This window comes from Terrapene carolina, unplaced genomic scaffold, assembly GCF_002925995.2.
Source record: "Terrapene carolina triunguis isolate 2854851 unplaced genomic scaffold, T_m_triunguis-2.0 Scaffold32692, whole genome shotgun sequence".
Taxonomy (NCBI): domain Eukaryota; kingdom Metazoa; phylum Chordata; order Testudines; family Emydidae; genus Terrapene; species Terrapene triunguis.
The window spans coordinates 18,749-37,125 of NW_020697043.1; the positions used below are offsets into that span (position 1 = coordinate 18,749).

Genomic DNA, 18,377 nt, shown 5'->3' on the forward strand with positions numbered 1-18,377 from the left:
CTTCCACTCTTTTTTTTTTTAGCCGTTACAATTAGAAAAGTTTCCATACGCCTGTGAGAAAACTTTCCCAGTCTCTGCGGCCTTGAGTTAGACATCTGCAAAACTAACTATTCCTTTTTTTAATTTTTATTATTTTTGCTAGTGTGAGTGAAACTGAAGCCATTTGCTAAAAACGCTGACCAATACATTTTTGCTGTAGCCTGTAAGCATTACACACAGAAGTAAGTGAGAGCTCACAAGATGGAGTCTGGGGGTTCCGCTAGGCCCAGAGCAAAAGAGCTTCATCGACACTTTGGCCTTCCACTCTCCCGAGTTACCTGGTAGCTATGCCTAGGGGGGGTCCCCAACAGGAGCATGATGGGAACACATTTAGCCAATGTTACCCTTCGCACACATGGGATTGGACACTCTCAGGGCCAGTAACACGGTGGTTTTGCCTAGTGGTCAGAACCAGGGTGGCATCGGGATCATGGTTGGACGTCACACCATAGGTGAAAGACAGAAATAGAGTCAGAAGCCTTGCCCAGGGGCAAGCCACTGTCAGAGTTTGTCACTGGACTTAGGGTGAGGAGCCAGATCAAGAGGTAGAAACGGGAGCAAGGAGCAGGAACCGGGTGAGGAGGCAGGAACCTGGTGCCTGGGGTCTGTCCAATCAGCAGTCAGCTTCTAGTCACCTGCCCCGGTGGGTAGGCCTCTGCTGGTGGGCCATTAGCTACAATTTCCTCCTCTCATCGTGGTGGGACACGTAAGGCTGTAGTTCAGGGACCTCGGTTTGAGGCCTGTAGTGCATGGGAGATGCCTAATTCTTTTCCATTTCCTGCATAAACAGCATATTGGCCTCTGGGGCAGGTCTCTGGCCTGTGCAACCCAGGAGGGCAGACTAGCTGGTCACAGTGGGCACTTTGGGCCTTGGGAATCTATGAATCCTGCTGATCAGATTCAGTGTCAGATGGAGCCTGCAGCCATTCACAAGGAGTAGGGACCCCATTTCCCTGGCCAATTAGCATCTAAGCTGATGAACCTTTAACATTTGGCACCATTGTGAATAGATGCAGAATTCTTCCCCGTGTCCTCTCTAAATGACTGGGCCAGATTTCTCTCGCCTATTTCTCAGCTGCACCCCAGCGGTGGCTGCATATCAGTGGTGGGGAGTGAAACCCTGATAGGTGGTAGCTGTGTGCGGAGGCTGTTCAGACACGTTAGTGGGAGGTGCTACATTCCCCAGCATCACTACTGATCAGATGCACAGGAACCTGCCTGAGCGTTTATTCCCTTGGGGTGTTTGCAGACTCTGGCATCTCAGAAGTAACTCAGCTCCGACTGGTGAATGGCCCGAGTCGCTGCGCTGGGAGAGTCGAGGTGCTTCACAACCAGCAGTGGGGAACCGTGTGTGATGACAGCTGGGACATAACTGATGCCAGAGTCATGTGCAGGCAGCTGGGCTGTGGGACGGCGTTATCAGCCCCAGGCGCGGCTCACTTTGGGCCAGGATCTGACCATATCTGGCTGGATACTGTCAACTGCACAGGGACAGAAGCTGCCCTCTCCCAGTGCAGGGCTAAGCCTTGGGGAGACAGTAACTGTACCCATGAAGATGCCGCTGTTGTGTGCTCAGGTAACCCTCCTCCATCATGTCACTGAGGGTGGTGCAGGGATCGGGCTGGGAAGCTTTCAGCACAGACCCAGCTCTCCTGTCTGAGTCAGCGCTGACCCCAGTACCTCAGCATGGTGCTAAGGGCCTGTACTGCAGGAAGCCGGTTCGGGGTCTCAGTAAGTGTTGCTCTTCCCATGGTGTCAGCACTGACCCCATTTCCCCCACACAGTTCTACAGGCCTGTGCTGCAGGGAGCGGGATAGGGGCTCAGCCGGGGGCACTCTCACCTCGCAGTCAATGCTGGCCTCAGTGTCCCAGCACAGTACTTAGGGCCTGCGCTGCAGGTACCAGTACATGCATCTCAGTGAGAGACCCTCCCCATCGCTGATCGCGCTGATCCCTCTGCCCCACTACAGCACAATGGGGTGCTGGGTAACCATAGATCCCATTTGCAGGATTTGGTGTTGAATGGAGCCTGCAGCCACTCAGGGATCCCTTTATGAAGTGTGGAGTTCCTATCCCTGTCACTTTTGGTCATTTCCATCTCAGCTAATTACCCTTGAACCTGTAATATCCCCCACTGCTGTGACTGGAGACGGTTTCTTCCTCACTTCCTCTCCTATACAGCCCATGAGTTTCTGTGCCTGATCTCTCGTCTACCCTGTTTCACCCCACAGATGGCTGCATGGCAGTGGTGAGGAGTCGGGCTGTCAAGTTATTAAAAAATTAATCGTGATTAATCACTCAATCGCGTCTTTACAGAATAGGAGAATACCATTTATTTCACTTTATATTTATTTTTGAGTACAAATATTTCCACTGTAATAAAGAGACAAAAGAAATAGTGTATTTCAATTCACCTCATACAAGTACTGTCGTGCAATCTCTTTATCAGGAAAGTTGAACTTACAAATGTAGAATTATTTACAAAGAACTGCAATCAAAAATAAAACAATGTAAAATTTTAGATCCTACAAGTCCACTCAGTCCTACATCTCGTTCAGCCAATCGCTCAGACAGACAAGTTTGTTTACATTTGCAGGAAATAATGCTGCTTGCTTCTTGTTTACAATGTTACCTGAAAGTGAGAACAGGCATTCACATGGCACTGTTGTAGCCGGCGTCGCAAAATATTTACGTGCCAGATGCACTAAAAATTCATATGTCCCTTCATGCTTCGACCACCATTCCAGAGGACATGATGGGTTCTGCTCGATAACAATCCAAAGCAGTGCAGACTGACAAATGTTCATTTTCATGATCTGAGTCAGACGACACCAGCAGAAGGTTGATTTTCCTTTTTGGTGGTTCAGGTTCTGTAGTTTCCGCATTGGAGTGTTGCTCTTTTAAGACTTCTGAAAGCATGCGCCACATCTCATCCCTCTCAGATTTTGGAAGGCACTTCAGATTCTTAAACTTTGGGTCGAGTGCTGTAGCTAGCTTTAGAAATCTCACATTGGTACCTTCTTTGTGTTTTGTCAAATCTGCAGTGAAAGTGTTCTTAAAAGGAACAACAACATGTGCTGAGTCATCATCCGAGATTACTGTAACATGAAAGAAATGGCAGAATGCAGGTAAAATACATCACAGGAGATACACAATTCTCCCCCTAGGATTTCAGTTACAAATTAAATTAACACATTGCTTTTTTAATGAGCATCATCAGCATGGAAGCATGTCGTCTGGAGTGGTGGCCGAAGCATGAAGGGGCATGTGAATGTTTAGCATATCTGGCACATAAATACCTTGCAATGCCACCTGCAAATGTGCCATGCGAACGCCTCTTCTCACTTTCGGGTGTGTGAGGGTTTACGCCCCTCATTACTGGGCAGCACTGCCCAGTGGCCAGAGTCCATAGAATTGCCCCTGATTACAGGGCAGCACGGCCTAGTGGCCAGAGTCCATAGAATAAGCCCTCGATACAGGGCAGTAGGACCTTACTACTGGCTCAGCGGGGGGGTCCTACCAAATCACGCTGAGGTTTACTGGGTGCAAGGTACCAGTCCATCACCCCACCCGCCCCGGGTCGCTTCCTACCGGCTCGGGAGTTGGGGTCTCCCACGAATCCCAGGGTTCTCCACGGGTCTCCAGGTCCGTCGCCTCCCCTGGTTCCTCCTGCAGTAGGGGATCATGCCGGCATGTAGAAGCCTCCGTTCCCAGCAGCTTCAAGAGTGTCAGCTGGTCCTCTGCAGGAGCTTCCCGGTTAGGTCCTTCCCCTGCGGCCACCAGCATGGACTGAGCTGAATTCCCTCCTTTTATACTCCCAGAGCACTTGGAGCATGCCCAGTACGAACGGGGCAGGACTTCCTCCGTCAGAACTACTGGTCTGACGCCGCTGGGTCTAGTGCGGGGTGGGGCTGCCCCGTCACAGGGTGACATTGCAAATAAGAAGCAGGCAGCGTTATCGCCCATAAATGTAAACAAACGTGTTTGTCTGAGCGATTGGCTGAACAAGAAGTAAGACTGAGAGAACGAGTAGGCTCTAAGTTTTAGATTCGTTTTTTTTCTGAGTGCAATTATGTAACAAAAAAATCTACATTTGGAAGTTGCACTTTCACAATAGAGAGATTGCACTAGAGTACATGTATGAGATGAATTGAAAAATACTATTTCTTTTACCATTTTTACAGTGCTAATATCTGTAATCCAAAATAAAGTACAAGCTGTTTTATCCGACACTTCACCAACTGGAAAGCTCTATAAATCGGCATTTCTGATCTTCATTGAAATGCCAGTTTATAGTCCGGTTGGCGCGGGGCCGGCAGGGGTTTGGGTGCAGGAGGGGGTGCGGAGCAAGGGCTCTGGGAGGGCCTTTGGGTGTGAGAGGGGCTTAGTACACAGGAGTGAGTGTGGGGTGTTGGATCCAGGCTCCGGCAACCTGTCCCGGGCTCTGGTTACTCCTAAGCAGAGGCGCATCAGGCGGCTGTGCGTGCTGCCCCCCCCCCCCCCCCCCCGTGCTGACTGCACATCTCCAATCAGCTGGGAACCATGGCCAATGGGAGCTGCGGGTGGAGGGAATGTGCCAAACCCCCTGTCGTGCCTCCGTCCAGGAGCAGCCAGGAGAAGTTGCCGCTTTCAGGGAGCCACCCGAGGTGAGTGGCCCCCGGATCCAGCACCCCCCACTCGATACTGCTCCCCAACTGCCTGCCCTGAGCCCCCTCCTGCACCCAAACTTCCTCCCAGAGTCCATGCTCCACACCCCCTCCCGTGTCCCAACCCCCAGCCCCGCACCCGCTCCCGCACCCAAACTCATTCCCTCTTAGTTGACCGGCATTTTTCATTTACCGGCACCCCCCATACCCCAAACATGCCGGATAATAATAAAGTGAGAACGGTACACACTGTATTCTGTGTTGTAACTGAAATCAATATATTTGAAAACAAAGAAAAACATCTAAAAAATATTCAATAAATTTCAATTGGTATTCTATTGTTTAACAGTGTGATTAAAACTGCGATTAATAGTGATTAATTTTTAAATCACAATTAATCTTTTGAGTTAATCGCATGAGTTAACTGCGATTAATTGACAGGGAGTGAACCCCTAACAGGCTGTTGCAAAGGCTGTTCAGACCTGTCAGTGGGAGGCGCTACGTTCCCCAGCATCACTAGTGATCAGATGCACAGGAACCTCCCTGAGTGTTTATTCCTTTGGGGTGTTTGCAGACTCAGGAATTTCGGAAGTGGCTCAGCTTTGACTGGTGAATGGCCCGAGTCGCTGCGCTGGGAGAGTCAAGGTGCTTCACAACCAGCAGTGGGAAACCGTGTGTGATGACAGCTGGGACATAACTGATGCCGGAGTCGTGTGCAGGCAGCTGGGCTGTGGGACGGCGTTATCAGCCCCAGGAGGGGCTCGATTTGGGCGAGGATCAGACCGTATCTGGCTGGATGACGTTCACTGCACAGGGACAGAAGCTGCCCTCACCGAATGCAGGGCTCTGTCTTGGGGAGACAATAACTGTAACCACAGAGAAGATGCCGGTGTTGTGTGCTCAGGTAACCTTCAACTACCACCAGGGCCGGCTCCAGGGTTTTGGCCGCCCCAAGCAGCCAAAACCAAAAAAAAAAAAAAAAAAAAAAAAGCCGCGATCGCGATCTAAAAAAAGACGCGATCGCGATCTGCATCAGCAATTCGGCGGGAGGTCCTTCACTCCCAGGCGGAGTGAGGGACCGTCCGCCGAATTGCCGCAGAATACCTGGAACTGCCGCCCCTGTCCGGAACGGCCGCCCCAAGCACCTGCTTGAGAAGCTGGTGCCTGGAGCCGGCCCTGACTACCACCATGTGTGTTACAGGGAGCAGGGTGGGAAGCTCATTACGGGGCATTGTCCCCTCACAGCCAGAGCTGATCCCAGCATTGTGCTTGGGGCCTGTGCTTCAGGGAGCAATATGGCAGTTCCAGTAGGGAGCGCTCTCCTCTCAGTCTGTGCTGACCCCAATTCCTCTGTGCGGTTCTATGGGCCTGTGCTGCAGGGAGCTGTGTGGGGGCTCAGCAGGGGATGCTCACACTCTCCCCTTGAAGTCAGTGCTGGCCCCAGTGCCGTAGTGCGGTGCTAGGGGGCCTGTGCTGCAAGTAGGGGGGTGTCAGTAGGGGGTGCTCGCCCTTTGCAGTTGTGCTGGCACTAATGCCCCAGTGCGGTGCCATGGGTCCCTAGCATGAGGAAGCCTGGTCTGTACCCGCTGGGGGGCTGCTCTCCAACTCCCTCAACCACAGGCCACACAAGCTGTACCCTCTAGACCTTACAGGGTGACCTCTCTCCAGGTTGGCAATAGGCACAATTCATCCCTCGGCCCTCCGAGCGTCCCCCTGCAGGACCCAATCCCTGTCCCACTGGGCATTCACAGCAGTCACAGATCTGCTGCTCCCAAAGAACAGGGCCCCCATCTGACCAGTTCCACCTCCCATCTCTGCCCCAATCAACGCACAGTCCTAAATCTCTTCATAGTCACACCAAGGACAAGTGATTTCACACAGTGTAGAGATTTGAAGGGTAACAAGGAGAAGAGTTGGAAAGAAATAGTTCCATGGCAAATAAAATCATACCATGGTGACTATAGCTTAGACTCATTGAATGAGATACTTTTCTGTCTGGTAGAGCAACATTCACCCCACAGTGCTTCCAGGGTTTCACTCCAGGCTTGGCTGTGATCTCCTGTTCCTGAGACAAATGCTGTCAGTTGCCTCCTGGGTGAAAGGGAACTCTTGTCCCCTCTCCTCTTTCTTTGTAGGTACAGACCATTGTCTCTTCCCAGAGGAGGTCTCTCTTCAGAGACTTGTGCTGAGGGTCCTTTGTCTTTGTAAATTCTCAGGTCCCCACTGGGCCCAGACAGTGAATATAACCTGTCTCCATGGCTGTGCTTTGTTCTATGTGCTGATTGGCTCAGCCGAAGGGATTGCCATGGCGCAGGTGACAAGCTTCACTTCAACACTTCTGGAGCGTCATATTCTACATTTTACATCTCTCTTCGACTATGTCCCATCCAAACATCTTGCCCCCATTAGGGCGACGAGCGGGCTGCTGGCTCTTCGTAGAGACCTAACATACCACCTTTGGCGAGCTATTGTGCATATATCTCACCCAGGGGATTCCCATAAAACTCTAGGCAACCCTGTGCCCTCTGCAATTTGGAGTCTAGTTATCTCTGGGCCAGACTCCTCTGCCGCACAATGGGGACCTGGGTAACTGCAGCTTCCTTTGGTTGGATTTGGTGTCAACAGAGCCTGCAGCTGCTCACTCAAACTAAAAATCCAGGGCCAATTTCTCAAGAGTCCGGTTCCTAATCACTGTGTTCCGGCGGATTTGCATCTCAGGAAATTAGCCCTGAACCTGTAACTTCCCCAACAGCTGGACACAGGAGATGCAATTCTTCCTCACTTCCTGTCCTACACAGCCTACATATTTCCCTGTCCCGTTTCTCAGCAGCCCTGTCCTACTACAGAAGTGGCTGCATGTCAGTGGGGGGGAGTCTTCTTCTTTTGTGTATATCACAAGTCGATATCCATGTAACCCTTCTGCCAGTGGTGTTGGAAGTGACCAGGGCCGGGTTCAATATCTAGGTGTTCCTTTCCAGCAATATAACACAGATCCGGCTTCAGCACCCACCCAGTAACCTGGGACAATTACACACCACCCCTTGGGTGCTTCTACGAGGCAAAACGTCCCCTCCTGCAAGCACAGAGTCTCAATGCAGAACAGAAGCTTTTTTATAAAAGGAGGAAAGCCCCCCACCATTAACTTGGGAAAATGCCACAAACAGGATTTATAACATAAAACTATGAGTAAAACACCTACCCTACAGAATGTTGGGAAGTGTCTTTTGCCTCAGATTCTTGAGTCGAGCAACCAAAAGTTCCTTTAAGGTGCCCCTCCCATCTCCCTCCAGCGCACCCCACTCACAGTGGTAGTCCTTGATTAGTGAAGACCCAGAGTCTTAGCACAGAAGAATCCCATGCACCGCTACAGGGTGGGGACCGACTGGCTAAGCAGCATAGAATCATAGAATATCAGGGTTGGAAGGGATCTCAGGAGGTCATCTAGTCCAACCCCCTGCTCAAAGCAGGACCAATCCCCAACTAAATCATCCCAGCCAGGGCTTTGTCAAGCCTGGCCTTAAAAACCACCTCCCTAGGTAACCCATTCCAGTGCTTCACCACCCTCCTAGTGAAAAAGTTTTTCCTAATATCCAACCTAAACCTCCCCCACTGCAACTTGAGACCATTACTCCTTGTTCTGTCATCTGGTACCAATGAGACCCATCTAGATCCACCCTCTTTGGAACCCCCTTTCAGGTAGTTGAAAGCAGCTATCAAATCCTCCCTCATTCTTCTCTTCTGCAGACCAAATAATCCCAGTTCCCTCAGCCGCTCCTCATAAATCATGTGTTCCAGCCCCCAAATCATTTTTGTTGCCCTCCGCTGGACTCTTTCCAATTTTTCCACATCCTTCTTGTAGTGTGGGGCCCAAAACTGGACACACTACTCCAGATGAAGCCTCACCAATGTCGAATAGAGGGGAATGGTCACGTCTCTCGATCTGCTTCAGAATTAATTCCTTGAGGACCTGCTCCATGATTTTTCCAGGGACTAAGGTGAGGCTGACTGGCCTGTAGTTCCCCAGATCCTCCTTCTTCCCTTTTTTAAAGATGGGCACTACATTAGCCTTTTTCCAGCCATCTGGGACCTCCCTGGATCCCCATGAGTTTTCAAAGATAATGGCCAATGGCTCTGCAATCACATCTGCCAACTCCTTTAGCACCCTCGGATGCAGCGCATTCAGCCCCATGGACTTGTGCTCATCCAGTTTCTCTAAATAATCCTGAACCACTTCTTTCTCCACAGAGGGCTGGTCACCTTCTCCCCATACTGTGCTGCCCAGTGCAGCAGTCTGGGAGCTGACCTTGTTCGTGAAGACAGAGGCAAAGAAAGCATTGAGTACATTAGCTTTTTCCACATCCTCTGTCACTAGGTTGCCTCCCTCATTCAGTAAGGGGCCCACACTTTCCTTGACTTTCTTCTTGTTGCTAACATACCTGAAGAAACCCTTCTTGTTACTCTTAACATCCCTTGCTAGCTGCAACTTCAAGTGTGATTTGGCCTTCCCGATTGCACCCCAGAGCAATATTTTTGTACTCCTCCCTGGTTATTTGTCCAATCTTCCACTTCTTGTAAGCTTCTTTTTTGTGTTTAAGATCAGCAAGGATTTCACTGTTAAGCCAAGCTGGTCACCTGTCACATTTACTATTCTTACTACACATCGGGATGGTTTGTTCCTGCAACCTCAATAAGGATTCTTTAAAATACAGCCAGCTCTCCTGGACTCCTTTCCCCCTCACGTTATTCTCCCAGGGGATCCTGCCCATCAGTTCCCTGAGGGAGTCAAAGTCTGCTTTTCTGAAGTTCAGGGTCTGTATTCTGCTGCTCTCCTTTCTTCCTTGTGTCAGGATCCTGCAGTCAACCATCTCATGGTTTCTGCCTCCCAGGTTCCCATCCACTTTTGCTTCCCCTACTAATTCTTCCGGGTTTGTAAGCATCAGGTCAAGAAGAGCTCTACCCCTAGTTGGTTCCTCCAGCACTTGCACCAGGAAATTGGAAGCAGTTCTGTGGAAAATGACCTGGGAATTACAGTGGACGAGAATCTGGATATGAGTCAGAAGTGTACCCTTGTTGCCAAGAAGGCTAATAGCATATTGGGCTGTATTAGTAGGAGCATTGCCAGCAGATCGAGGGAAGTGATTATTCCCCTCTATTCGGCACTGGTGAGGCCACATCTGGAGTATTGTGTCCAGTTTGGGCCCACCCACCCCCTACAGAAAGGATGTGGACAAATTGGAGAGAGTCCAGTGGAGGACAACAAAAATGTTTAGGGGGCTGGAGAACATGACTCACAAGGAGAGGCTGAGGGAACTGGGCTTGATTCATCTGCAGAAGAAAAGAGTGAGGGGGGATTTGATAGCAGCCTTCAACTACCTGAAGGAGGGTTCCAAAGAGGATGGAGCTAGGCTGTTCTCAGTGGTGGCAGATGACAGAACAAGGAGCAATGGTCCCAAGTTGCAGTGTGGGAGGTCTAGGTTGGATATTAGGAAACACCATTTCACTAGGAGGGTGGTGAAGCACTGGAATGGGTTACCTAGGGAGGTGGTGGAATCTCCATCGTTAGAGATTTTTAAAGCCTGGCTTGAAAAAGCCCTGGCTGGGATGATTTAGCTGGTGTTGGTCCTGCTTTGAGCAGAGGGTTGGACTAGATAACCTCCTGAGGTTTCTTCCATCCCTAATCTTTTATGATTCTATGATTCTGCTTCCCCCGGCCTCTCTACTGTGACCTCTGCAGGCCGCTCTCCTGAGGCTCCACCCAGCTCTCAGTGACTGTCACCTCTTAGTGGGGAAACCTCAGTGCTGAAGCAGGCTGGGCAGAAACACTGTCTCACAGCAGGTGATTTCAGCTCTAGTGATCACTGAAACCAAAAAGACTCCTAATGGAGCCTTAATTAACTCTATCTTTGAAGAGTGGTGGGGGCAGATTAAACCATGCCTAGACCTCTTACACAGCGCCCACACCCCTCAGCAGGAATACCCATCTCCACCCCCTCTCACTCTTGATAGGGGTCTGGTGTCTGAGCCCCCTAGTTAGTGAGTTCAGTTGTGGGTAACCCCCTCAGTCAGGGCAGCCTGAGCACATTTCTGCTGCCCTTTACTCAGACAATCAGGACAACAACATTTCACTCCCCCTGCTTTCAATTTAAGAATTTTATTAAGATGATGTTAAAATAAAATAAAAACTGTACAGTTTAAGCGTAGAAGTTTCTGGTTATCAGGGAATAACGTACAGATTATCAAGGGGTGCGAAGTTCAGTTTAGGATCGGATGGCGTAAGGAATACATAATCTGTGATATCCTCAATTGGGGGTAAAAGATTAACGGGTCAAAGTATAGACATTGAGATATGAGGGTATCTTGTTCATATAATGGCTATGTTCAGGTGTGGAGTATAATGAGTGGATACGACGATGAGGACGGATTGACCCTCATTTGGTGAGATTTAATGTTCAGTGAGTTTATGGTTCCAGTTCATATGATCCCATGGAAAAAGTCTCTCAGTCCCTTTCTCATAGTTGATGCATGATGTTGCTCCAGCTCACGCCTCCTGGTACTGTCAGTGGCCGGTGATGTGTTTGATTGATTTCAAACCCAGCATCAGCCAACACAGCTGTTTGCTGGATACCTAGGCAGAGTGGGTGTGTTCATGTAAATACAGTCTGGTCCTGAAGCCTTTTCCCCTCCCCAGCTCATCACTAGCTGTCAGAGGAGAGCTCATTCCGACCTTGCTTACCTCTAGCTTGTTCAGCCATCTGACTGTGCATCCTCAAGATCCAGTCTTCTAACGAGGCTCCGCTCCACCACGTGTGATTGTCTGTATTGCTGCCCCACAGGCACACTGAGAAGATCAGGCTAAGCCACGTTTCTGCATTGCAGCAATTCCTCTGGCCAGTCCAGTCAGGGGCCCATTAAGCCTAACCCAGGCTCTGCATCCCAGGTTGTAAATAGGCAGATACAAGTTAAGGCTTCTGATATTCATCAGCTTGCCATTTGCTCTATCCCAGAGTTGGTTCCACTATGTGAGGACACAGCGGTCAACCCAGCTCTGACATCATTCATCTGAGACTGGTACTAGGCTGGTAGCACTAGACAGGAGTGCAGCAATGGCTGCCACAAAACGATGTTGCCAAGTCAGATGTGGCAAGTCACCAGGAACCGCAGGGGCAGGTGTTTGCTTCAGGAGGGGGCCGATCTGCTTGTAGGAAGTGTGCATTGCCTCTGCCCTGGTCGGAACCATTGTCAGCCTGGTGCGCAGCAGGTTCCTGCCAGTCGTCCCTGCGCTCCAGGCAGTTCTACGGGGGATGGACTCTGTGTGAGGTTTTCAGGGAGCTATGGAGCCAACACATGTAAATTCGATGCTGATGTCAGGCTAAGGCAACCACTAATGACACGGGTGACTGTGTTCAGCTCCCAATCACCAAGATGCTTATGCCAGTGTCTGCCCCACAGCACTGCACAGTATCGCACTAGAGCGAATATCAGCGCCCGGAGTGAGGGTGTAAATCTGCTCCCCAGGAGGTTCCTGCCAGCAGTGCGGGGGGTGATCTTTTTAAGTGCTCTAGTGGTAGCCATAGGACAGACTGTAGTCCAGTCTGCCTAATTAGGTGAGAGCTGGCTGGGAGGGGAGTGGACAAACATCAACATTGCCCAAGTGATTAGCCTGGTCAGTGGTGGGGAGCCCTTGACAGGTAGTGGCTGTGTGCAGAGACCGGTCAGATCCATGGGCAGGAGGTGCTACGTTCCCCAGCGACACGAGAGATCAGATGCACGGGAACCTCCCTGAGTGTTTATTCCCTTGAGTGTTTGCAGACTCTGGCATCTCAAAAGTGGCTCGGCTCTGATTGGTGAATGGTTCTAGTCTCTGCGCTGGGAGAGTCGAGGTGTTTCACAACCAGCAGTGGGGAACCGTGTGTGATGACAACTGGGACTTATGGGATGCCGGAGTCATGTGCAGGCAGCTGGGCTGTGGGACGGCGTTATCAGCCCCAGGAGGGGCTCGATTTGGGTGAGGATCAAACCATATTTGGCTGGATGACGTCAACTGAACAGAGACAGAAGTTGCCCTCTCCGATTGCAGGGCTCAGCCTTGGGGAGACAAAAACTGTAACCACGGCGAAGAAGCCGGTGTTGTGTGCTCAGGTAACTTGCATCCGTCACGTCACTGTGGGTGCTGTAGGGATCGGGCTGCGAAGCTTTCAGCACAGACCCAGCTCTCCTGTCTGAGTCTGCACTGACCCCAGTGCCCCAGCATGGTGCTAAGGGCCTGTACTGCAGGGAGCTGGTTCAGGGTCACAGTAAGTGTCGCTCTTCCCATAGTGTCAGAGCTGAACCCATTTCCCCCACACAGTTCTACAGGCCTGTGCTGCAGGGAGTGGAGGGGGCTCAGTAGGGGGCGCTCTCACCTCGCAGTCAGTGCTGAGCCCAGTGCCCGAGCACACCACTTAGGGTCTGTGCTGCAGGGAGCAGTACGAGTTCCACAGTGAGAGACCCTCCCCGTCGCTGATCACTCTGATCCCCTGGCCCACTACAGTACAATGGGGCGCTGGGTAACCGTAGATCCCATTTGTGGGATTTTTGTGCCTGGTCTCTCAGCTGCCCTGTCCCACTCCAGAGGTGGCTGCATGTCAGTGGTGGTGAGTAACAGACAGTTGCAGAGGCTGTTCAGACCTCTCAGTGGGAGCCGCTACATTCCCCAGGGTTAGTAGTGATCAGATGCACAGAAACGTCCCTGAGCGTTTTTTCCCTTGGGGCATTTGCAGACTCAGCCATTCCAGAGCAGACTCCACTCCGACTGGTGAACTGTCCAAGTCGCTGCGCTGGGAGGGTCGAGGTGCTTCACATCCATCTGTGAGGAACTGTGTGTGACGACAGCTGGGATTTAACTGATACTAGAATCGTGTGCAGGCAGCTGGGCTGTGGGATGGCGTTATCAGCCCCTGGAAGAGCTCAGTTTGGGCAAGGATATTGCCCTATCTGGCTGGACAACGTTCACTGCACAGGGACAGAAGCTGCCCTCTCCGAATGCAGGGCTCGGCCTTGGGGAGACAATCACTGTCACCACGGAGAAGATGCCGGTGCTGTGTGCTCAGGTAACTCTCATCCATAGGGGTTGCTCACCCCTGGCAGTCACTACTGACCCGAATGACCCAGTGCAGCGGTGTGCAGAGTTCTGCAGGGACTGGAGGGGGCGCTCTCCCCTTGCAGTCAGTGCTATCCCAGTGCCCCAGCACAGCACTTAGGGCCTGTGCTTCAGGGAGCAGTACGAGTTCCACAGTGAGAGACCCTCCCTGTCTCTGATCGCTCTGATACCCCTGCCCCATTACAGCACAATGGGGCGCTGGGTAACGGTAGATCCCATTTGTGGGATTTGGGGTCAAATGGAGCCTGCAGCGACTCAGGGGTAGTAGAAACTTGGGATCCTTTTATGAAGTGTCGGGCTCCTCCCCCCATCACTCGGGGTGATTTCCATCTCAGTTAATTACTCCTCAACACGTAACATCCCCTAGAGCTGTGACTGGAGACATGGTTCTTCCTCACTCCTTCTCCTACAGAGCCCATGAATTTCTGTGCCTGCTCTCTCAGCTGCCCTGTTCCATCCCAGAGGTGGCTGCATGTTAGTGGTGGGGAGTGAGTGCTTGATAGGCAGGCGCTGTGTTTAGCAGCTGTTCAGACCTGTCATTGGGAGGTGCTAAGTTTCCCAGCATCACTAGTGATCAGAGGCACAGGAATCTCTCTGAGTCATTATACCCTTGGGGTGTTTGCAGGCTCAGTCCATAGGCGCGAACTCCATGGGTGCTCTGGGGCTGGAGCACCCACGCAAAAAAATTGGTGGGTGCTCAGCACCCACCGGCAGCTCCCCATGACCCCACCCCCCTGCTCCAGCTCACCTCCGCCTCCTCCGTGAGCGCACCGCCGCATTCTGCTTCTCCCCCCTCCCTCCCAGTGCTTGTGCCATGAAACAGCTGATTCTCAGGGCAGGGAGGGAGGGGGAAGGAGGGGGAATGCGGTGTACTGGGGGAAGAGGCAGGGCCGGGGCGGGGATTTGGGGAAGGGATCCAATAGGGGCAGGGAGGGGGCGAAGTTAGGGCGGGGACTTTGGGGATGGGATTGGAATGGGTGCGGGGCCAGGGGTGGGGATGGGATGGAGTCGGGGCAGGGCAAGAAGTGGGGGGGCGCGGGCACCCACCGGCGCTAGAGAAAGTTGGCACCTATGGCTCAGTCAGTCTAGGCTTTGCTCCAGTTCGACTGGTGAACAGCCCGAGACTCTGTGCTGGGAGAGTCAAGGTGCTTCACAATCAGCAGTGGGGAACTGTGTGTGATGACAGCTGGCAGTTACCTGTCACCTGATGCTGCCGTCATGTGCAGGCAGCTGGGCTGTGGGACGGCGTAATCAGCCCTAGACAGGGCTCGATTTGGTCGAGGGTCTGATCTAGATGATTCCCTAAGAAAGTAGGATCGAGGGGTCCCAGCACATCCCAGTGCTGCCCCCTTTTCTCGAGAATCCTCCACCTCAGTGTGAGCGCCGGGATTCAGTATTCCCAAAGATTTGACTCTGTGGCCCCTATCAAAGTCCCTCTTCTCCTGAGTTTTCTATTCATCTTCCTTCTCCTGAACTCTCTGGAACTCAGGCCAGCAAAGGTCTCGCTGAGATCATTTTGGGGTCGTTCTGATAATTGGCTGACCCTCAGCCCTACCACGAGCCTGTCTCTGATACGTTCTTCACTCACCTACCCATAGCCACAGTGTTCGATTAGGTTCTACGGGGCTCTTATCAATCATTCGCTGGCTCCCCCTTCTCTGGCTGGCATAAGTGAAATCGCACCTGCTCGGACACCACAGTGCAGCGTGACACGAAATGCTCATCCAGTTCTTCTTTCACTGTCTTGAACGGTTTCATCTGAGCAGCTGTGAGGCTTCTGGGAGGGACAACAACTCTGCTGCAGGCCCATTGAACAGTGCACGGCATTCCCTTGTTTCTCCTCTGATTGCTCAGAAAGACTTACACCTGAGGGAACTTCTGTAATCTGCCTATCCAGAGTAGCCACCCCTCAGGGTGCTGTCAATCCCATTCTGTGGGGGTGGAGTTTGGAAAGGTTGGGTCACATGGAACCGTTTCTGCTGTTTTACCAGACTATAGACCCCGCCCCTTTTTCTGTGTTGCCTTTGTGTAGCCTAAGGTGATGTGGCCCAGTAAGGAAGCATTTGTTGACAGATGTTCCTGTGGGTCTCCTCTAGGGTTACCAACAGTCCTGTATTACAAGGGATGTTCCTTATTTAAACAGAAAATTTCCTGTCCCGTACTGAGTGAGCACGGAACACCTTTTATCCCGTATTTCAACAGCAGGGGCCAGTACTCACAAGTGCATCTTTCCAGTCCCCTCCCGACCCTTCAGTGCTTCTCAGGGAAAGCAGATGGGGCTGCGCTCAGGGGCTAGGGTCCAGAGGGGAGTAGAAAGATGTGCCTGTGAATACTGGCCCCCTGCTGGACAGGACCCCCTGCTGACTCCAGCCCTTGAGCACGGCCCCGGCGCAGGCTCCGTCTGGCAGGGCAAGTGGATGGGGCGTTGTGCCCTGGAGCTGCGCTGAAGGGCCAGAGTCAGAAAGGGGCTCTGTCTGGCAGGGGGGTCAGTACTCCCGGGGTGTAGCCGCCCTGCTAGCAGTCTCTGCCGACGTCCCCTGTAGAGTGCACAGCCCTGCAGCAGACAAAGACCAGCAACTCGGCTCCTGGTGCCGACGCAGAACCTGAACAGGAGGCGAAGCAGCTGCTGACCCAGCACCTGAGCCCCTGGGTTCTCTGCAGCATCCAGAGCTGGAGAGAGAGAAGCCCTAGGAAGTGGGGAGTGGGGGAAAAGGGACTTGCCCCCAGGGGTTCAAGTCATGACTGGGGACATCTGAGGTCTGGCCTGTATTTTTAAATACAATGTTGGGAACCCTTATCTTAGCTTCGCATCCCTTACTCACCTGCCTCAGCATAACCGTACTAAAGTGCACTGGCCATAGATTATATACACTGATACTTTAGGTTCCCTTATCAACTGTCTGCATCTCCTTACTGCTAATTTATAGCCATCGCTTTCAGCTTCCCTCATTTTCTGTTTGTTAGATATTGTGTTAATTATTCATCATTATTATTATTATTTGTTGCTGCATTACTTCCCTTCTTAACCAGGATATTTTTTTAACCAATGGATCCGTCTTCTGTGATTGTGGAGTTGTCGGGTTATTGGGCATCCTAAACATTTCCCAATTATTGTTCACAGTTTGGGTTTAAACCTTTCCTCTCAATCAATTTTGCTCATAATTGTTTTCAGCTTTCGGAAACTGGCCCACTGGCTCTCCATGTCCCAGCTTCACCAGAACGGGCCGCTAGAAGGAGCCAGCCCTTTTCATCTGGCCTGCTGGGCCCTGACCTCTGTCTGCTCCCCATGCTTCTAGGTGCCGAGGGACCAGCTCTTGCTGATTCTGCCTGCAGCTGATCGTGGGAGACTGCTCAAGGCAACCCCTGGCGGTCTGAACTCATTCCTCTTCCCTTCCAGCAGGGCAGCCTGTTAGGGCAGGGTGTGCCGAAGTGGTGGGGCATCCAGCAGAGGGCAGCAAACATCTGGTACACCCCATCACCACTGTCAGGGCAGTTCTGTGTTTGCACAGAGCCAGTGTAATCAGGTCCAAATCATAGAATCATAGAATATAAGGGTTGGAAGGGACCTCAGGAGGTCATCTAGTCCAACCCCCTGCTCAAAGCAGGACCTAATCCCAACTAAATCATCCCTCCCAGGGCTTTGTCAAGCCTGACCTTAAAAACCTCTAAGGAAGGAGATTCCACCACCTCCCTAGCTAACCCATTCCAGTGCTTCACCACCCTCCTAGTGAAAAAGTTTTTCCTAATATCCAATCTAATCCTCCCCCACTGCAACTTGAGACCATTACTCCTTGTTCTGTCATCTGGTACCACTGAGACACTTGCACTTGCACCTCTGCACCTTCCCATTTGTAATTCTGTGATAAATTCTCCTTTATCTGTCAGTTGCCTGTAGGCCCAGCCTGAGTCAGGGGCAATACTTGTTGTGTTAGAAAATTATCACTGATCATTCTTAGAAACTCCAGGGATGTTTTTCTCGTGGCAGCACCAGTCTCCCATAGACTGATCCCCCAGATCAATTCAGATTGTCTTTCTACACATTGCAGCAGATGTTCAAAGTGCTGTTCAGCCTGGTCTTTGATTTGCGGGGTGTTGCAGACCCCTCTTACCATGTCTTAATAAGGAACAGTTTTCCCTACACTTTACATGTCCAGCTCTGTTGAGTACCCACTAACTGTAAAGCAAGTCAGGGTGTCTTTGATGCAGAGTGTAATCCCCACTGCCGTGTGCCCACTCTGCTCTTCCTAAATGAGGAGAGTTGCCCATTTGTTGCATTAGCCATAGTGGGGCCTTGATGGGTTTCTTTAAGAGGAGAAATTGATTACACAAGTCAAGTGTTTCTTTGGTGCGATCTGATTTATTTACAAAGTCCTGTTTCCCTGAACACAGTACAAAACAAAAAGCAGCCGGCATTTTCCTTTCTCTCAATTTCCAGAGTCTGCCTCTCCAGCCAGTCCTGTGTCTCAAGGCGCTACGTTCCCTGTGTCACTAGAGATCAGATGCACAGGAACCTCCCTGAGTGTTTATTCCCTTGGTTGTTTGCAGGCTCAGGC

At 51.5% G+C, this 18,377-nt stretch overlaps 1 pseudogene; it reads left to right on the forward strand.

Annotated features, from left to right (window-relative positions):
• Nucleotides 1–469: 469 nt before the first annotated feature.
• On the forward strand, nt 470–5,589 carry LOC112123376 (annotated as a pseudogene).
• Nucleotides 5,590–18,377: the final 12,788 nt, after the last annotated feature.